The sequence below is a fragment of the Miniopterus schreibersii genome (genome assembly GCF_964146895.1).
Source record: "Miniopterus schreibersii genome assembly, chromosome: 8".
Classification (NCBI taxonomy): domain Eukaryota; kingdom Metazoa; phylum Chordata; class Mammalia; order Chiroptera; family Miniopteridae; genus Miniopterus; species Miniopterus schreibersii.
The window spans coordinates 78,184,047-78,190,046 of record NC_138109.1 but is presented as its reverse complement, the minus strand read 5'-3'; the positions used below and the strand labels follow the sequence as shown (position 1 = coordinate 78,190,046).

The 6,000-nt window shown below is 49.0% G+C and overlaps 1 protein-coding gene across 3 annotated transcripts in view; it reads left to right on the top strand.

The window, feature by feature from the left end:
* The first annotated feature begins 4,551 nt into the window (after nucleotides 1-4,551).
* The window catches only part of EDAR (ectodysplasin A receptor), a 91,192-nt gene continuing 89,743 nt past the window's right edge, over nucleotides 4,552-6,000 (top strand). For all 3 annotated transcript variants that reach the window (XM_081144647.1, XM_081144646.1, XM_081144645.1), the window contains exon 1: nucleotides 4,552-4,729. The gene's annotated coding sequence lies outside the window, so the exon portion shown is untranslated. The remainder of the gene's footprint in view (nucleotides 4,730-6,000) is intronic.

Sequence of the window (6,000 nt, the reverse complement as noted above, 5' to 3'; positions counted from 1 at the left end):
TTGAAGCCCAGCTCAATTATTCTGCTCTGCTCGTGAACTAGAGCTGACCCATCTTGTTTTCTGCTAGGAGGCCTACTACCCAGGCATGCCAATGGCTCACTTGGCCTTTTATCTCCCTGGGTCTAGTTGACAAAACCAAGGGCCTAACATATGCACATGTTTCCCCTTGACTCAGTCTCTCTCCTTTCTCACTTTGCTAGAGGTAGAGGCCTAATCCTCTCCTAAGATAAGTTTCCATCATCTGCAAGTATGACATACCTGGAATAAGATCCAAAGCCCTTTCCCTGGCCCTGTGGTCTCCACTGCCCTCCCCGAGCCTGGCTCAGCCAACTCAGCCCAGCTCCCTGCTCTTCAGCCACACAGTTTCTCTAGGTTAAAGGGTGCCCAGCACACCGGGCTCTTTTCCCCTGGGGCCTTTGCACCTTTCCCTCCTATCTGCAAGCATCCCTCCTTTCTTCTCAGAACAACCAATCCCGACCCCCTTTATTAGCCAAAGCACCTCCCTCATGCACCCTCACTCTCCATCTGCTAGCTTGTCTCCTTTGTACCAGCTAACTTCATTCTGCTATTTTGGGTGTCTGTTTGCAAACCAAGGTTCAGGGCAGGATCCTCACTTTTAGGACAACATCGTGAGACTTGAAATCACCAAGATTTCTTTTCCTGTCTTTTCTGCCTACAGAGCTGTGATAAGTGGGGGCCTCAGGGGGTCTAGGAAAATTAGCCAGCCCATGCTCTCGGGAGGACAGCAGCGGTGCAGTGACAGCTAGCAGAGCTGAGGTCAGCACATCTTCTTAGAATATGGAGGAGCTGGGCTAGGATGGACCTCACCCCACGAAGGCAGGGGCAGGAGTCTCAGAAAACAGCTCCAGCTCTGTTCTAGTTCTGGGACAGATGTGAAGCTGAAAATTTCATGCCATAGACAGAGCTGTGGTCATTTTATTATGAATAACTTAGTTTTACTGAGCACCCACCATGGGCTTAAGAAAATCACATTAAATACTCATAACTATCCTATGATTTGAACAACACAATTTCTTGGAGGGAACTCAGAGAAAGCTCTGTTAGTAGGTAACCAGAGCTATACTTTGCTGTGGTGAGCTGTTGGGTAAAGACAGTCAATGGCAGGGTCAGCTTCTAGAAAGCAGCATCATCGTTTGGTGCATTTGTTCTGACGACATTTTTTCAGAATGTAATTAGATAACAGGAAATTGTCACCAGCAGATGATAATGACCCCACCTGCACAGCTAAGATGTCCTCTACTCCCTTCCCTGCTCAGCACCTGCAGAAAGTGTATGACATAGTTATTAGATAACAGAAGCACTGTTGACCCTTGAAGAACATGGGTTTGAACCCTGCAGGTCCATTTATATGTGGATTTTTTTCAATAAATACAGGTGGCCTTATTATCCACAGGTTTCACATCTTCTGATTCAGCCAACCCCATTTCAAAAACAGTATATTTTCACATTCACAACCACAGATTCCCAACTGCAGATTCCCAACCATGGATCAAAAATATTGTTTTCGATCTGCAGTTGGTTGAATCGGTGGATGCCAAGGACAACTGTAGTTAAGTTTTGGGGGAGTCAAAAGTTATGCATGGATTTTCAAGGGGCACCCCTAACCTGGTATTGTTCAAGAATCAACTATATAAGCTTCTTGAGGCCAGTGATTTCGACGGTCTCTCTCACTGTGCTTTCCCAGCACCTCCTAGGGTGCCTGGCTCCTAGAGGTACTCTATATGGATTTGCTGAATGAATGAATAAATGATGCATAAACACATTAGTAATATAAAAGGATGCTATTTAGTGGAAGAAATGGATATCAAGGGTTTTATTCCTGCTTACTCAGCATGAGATTAGTAACTGAGACACAGATTTTAAATAATGACAACCAGAATATGGCTGGATTTTGCTCACTGGAAATTATCGAATCTACTAGAAGGTCATTCCTACTAATCCATGTATGTTTTCTACAGGGCTGGGAGTCCTATTGAATCTTCATGACCAAAGCTGTGGCCCAGTGAAGATGAGAGTGGGGCCTGCTTTCCCTGTCGTTCGAGCTCTGCGTCTGTGCACACGCAGTGAGGAGGGGGCTGACGAGTCAGGGCTCAGGCATGAAGCGTGTGCTCTACATCTCACTCCATCTGCACAACCCCAGGAGACCCCATTCACCCAACCACGGTCTGCAATCTTGATTCACGTTTTTATTTTAAAGTGCTGGATGGATAACCTTTAGCTATCTCAGCCTCAGTCTCTTAAGAAACGAACAAAACAGAAAATCATGTTCTTCAAAGCTCTAGAGCCTTAAATGATGAAGATAAGCAATAATCTCTCATTTCATTCTTTCTCTTAATCATCTGAACGAATTTGTATACTCATTTTTATTTGAATATGATGACTGAAAATTTCAAGCATAACCATCTACAACTTTTTTAATGGCATAATGTTCTGGATTTTTCAAAGGGAGAGGGAAAAACATGTCTGGCTTCTACTGTTGGCAGTGGTGAGAATGGCACCAGGCGTTAGGCTGGTGGAGTCAGACCGGACCTTGATTTAGCAACCTCGGTACTTGAGTTCTGGCTAAGAAAGTATTCAGAGCCAAGATTCAAACTATAAGAGAAAGTTACAGAGGCAAAAGAAGGGTACGTGGAGCTTAGGAGAGGGGAAGGTCAAGGCAACACACCTGGGGGTAAAGAAGAGGAAAGGCAGGCATGCTCCAGGGAGGGAGAGCGCTGGGTCCTATGTCCTAAGGGCTTTAAAGGAATTTTTAGGGGAGGTCCCAGAAGAGGTCCCAATAGAATATTCATCTTTCCAGATGTCTCCACTAATTGGGATCATTAGTCAATACAACTGGTCCTAAAATCAGCCACCATGTCACTTGTCTGGTTTTACTGCTTTTCTGGGCCTGGAGCTGAAACACAATTGATGTGCCTAGACGGATCTGCTGGGGGTCAGAACCTCATTGTCCTGGGGGCTTAATGCTTAAGGGCTATTCTCCAGCCCTCTCACTTATTCCCCCTCTAAGGGGGTCTAACCTGCATGACTAGCAACATGCCAGGGGAGGAAAGGTCAGGGGAGGGTCAGGAAAGGTCATGGCCAGTGATTTGAAAGGTCAGGGGTCTAAAGCCCACGACCAGCAACATGCTAGGGGAGGAAATGTTACCCTGGGGCAAGGTCCTTGTTCTGCCCCTTGCTAGGTATCCAGGGCTGTCTGCCCTGGTGCCCTTCTGTACCTGGCCCATTGTCTTTGCTCTGCTCATGTCTGTCTAACTGGCTACCACACGACTACAGCATCCATATTTTGTGCCCATTCTAATTTTTTCTCCTGTCTCTTTTCCTATCTTTTGCAATATCAGTGTCATCACTCTTTGTTAAATTTAAAGTTACCTTTTAATTCCCATAGAAAAAAATGTTACACCTAAAATAATCTCCATCCTCAAACCCACTTATCAAAATGAACATGCCCAAATGTCAAAATTATATGCAACAAGAAAAGATTAGCCCAGAATAGTTATTTCTGTTTGTTTTCCTCCATTCCTAATTTAATAGTTATGATCATTTTAATTTCTCACAAACCCTCAGTTTGGGCAGTATAAATGACCAAGTCTGAAAATTCAAGTTAAAATTTCATTTGGGAATCTATGTTGTCTGGATTAACCATCCACACCGGCCACAAAAGGTGAGTAAATATGGTTCTGCTCAAACTTTCTAGAGGCATAAAGAGTATCTCAAGATCTTCACCTGAGCCCCCCACATTTGTCTGTTTCTTTCTCTCTGAAGCTGTTTACCTACTCGTGTGTGAATTAAATTGTATGTGTCCGAGCAGAGAGGATAAGTGGAAAAGGAGACCATAGTCAGTCCCGTCCCGCCCAGAGGAGCGGTCTGTTCCTCCCCCTGTGGGAGCGGGTAAGGGAGAGAAGGCAGGAGAAATTACTTTCTTTTAAAGGTTGGAGTTTTTTAAATCATTTAGCTTTGGGGAAAGAAACAACTGACCCTGAAAGGCAATATTCTTTTAGATTGTTTGTGTTTCAAATGTCTTCCTGATTACCTAGTAATGTGAGATATATCTATTTATCTGGAGTTAAGTGGGGTGCGTATGGTTATCTGGAGTTGCATGGGGCACATGGCGGTGGTGGTGTGCAGTGTGGGGAGAGCAGGGAAAGAGCGGCCAGGGGATGCAACACCTGCAGTAGATCAATGTGCCAGCAGATTTCAAAGCTGCACGGATGTACCGTGCCTGTGGCCTCTCCCTTAGGGAACACATTTTCATTAATAGCGTTCTAATGCGCATATAGTTTTCAGCAATCCAGCGCCCAAAGGCTCTGGTTGTTCTGACGGGAGGAAGACCAGACCCCTACAAAAACAAATCAGTGACTTCACAGGTCTCGGGGCAGGAAGCCGAGAGCCAGGTACGCGCGTCCGGGGCAGGGCGGGCTGCGGAGGGGACCGACCCGCGTCAGTGCGGGGAGCGGCCCCTAGATGGCGCGGGGGAGCCTGCGGGGAGGGAAAGCCCCGGCTCGGCGGCGGGAGCGGCGGGCGCTCCGGGAAGCCCGGGCCGCCCGGGAAAGTGGGGCTGACAGCAGGGACGCGCCTCCCCGCCGCGCCCGGCCCGCACCTGCTTCTCGGGGCACCTGTGCGACCCGGTGGCCCCGCGCAGGGCCCGGCCGGCTTCCTTCGGGGACCCCGATCCGCGTGGACTAGAAGCGGAGCCTGCGACCGGGGGCAGGTAAGCCGTGGCCGGTCTCCCCGGCTTCCCGAAGTCCCGGGCTCTGGAGACACTGAGGTGTCAGGGGCTGCGAGACGGCCCGGGCGCATTTTTGAAATGCGTGTCATATTTGGGTTGCGTTGGAACAGGCTTTCCCAGGCACTGGACGTCTGTGCAGCGAGTTCTAAGACCTGAGATTGTTCCTTTGTTTTCAGGAAAACATCAGAAACCCTATTTTGCTGCTTAGCCAGTGAGCCAAACTCCGTAGGTGCTTAGCAGGCTTTAAGACTTGGCCACTAGGGCCACGGCGTCGCCACGGAGCGTGGAAGTGAGTTTCGCAGGCTGGCCCGCGCCTGGCCAGGGCAGGCCGGCAGCAGCCGCTGGGACCTGGGCTGCGCTCTGCCCGCGACCCACCCCCAGCTCCCGCAGCGCCCTAAGCCACATTTCGGGGGCCCCTTTGGCCTCTCTTGGGAGGTAGGGGTGAGGAGGGTGTGCATTTCTGAGGACTGAGGGTTTCATTTCCAGCCCAGAGGCTCCTCTCGATGCTCTGACAGGTCACGGAGGAGCTGGGGCTCCTGCACAAGAGTGGCTCTGACTTCCCGGCATCCTGCAGCAATTGCTCCCACACTGCAGCGGCTAAAGGTGCCAGGGCAAGGAGCAAGGGGCAGCTGGGCAGAGAGGACAGCAGGTGAGGGTTCGAAAGGGACAATGAAAGCAATAAGGGATGGGACAGAAGCCCTGCAGTCAGGGGAATTTGACAGAGTTGGTGGGACACAGGGATTTGAGATGACAAGAATGGAGACCAGAGGGGCGCAGAGGAACACCAGGCCCCTCCTCTGCTCCCCAGCTAGCGGCTGCCGTGGGGCTCTGATGTTGCACTTTTGAGATACCTCTAGCCAAGGGTGAAACTGCAGCTAATTCCAAATACTAAAGAGGCAAAAAGCTATTATGGACTAAAGGAGAAAAGGAATCAGTTGAAATAATTAAGATACGGAATATTTCTTGCCTGGCCTGATGCTCTAAGATTTCTAAGCCATAGCCACTTACAACCTTTAAAGTCACATTTTGACAAAGTCTACCAAAAAGGGAGTCACTCATCAAAGTTAGGAAATTTGCATTTGTCCTGATGATGGTCCACATGTGCCCTTTGTCACTGGAGGAGAAGATTGAGGGGCCCAGTGATGATCAGCCTGGGTCTCTGCTCTGCTCTCTCCCCACCCTTAAGTGGGCAGGCTTTGTCGTATTAACTTGTGACAGCACATTTGTAGGGTAATCCCGACAACACATGTCTT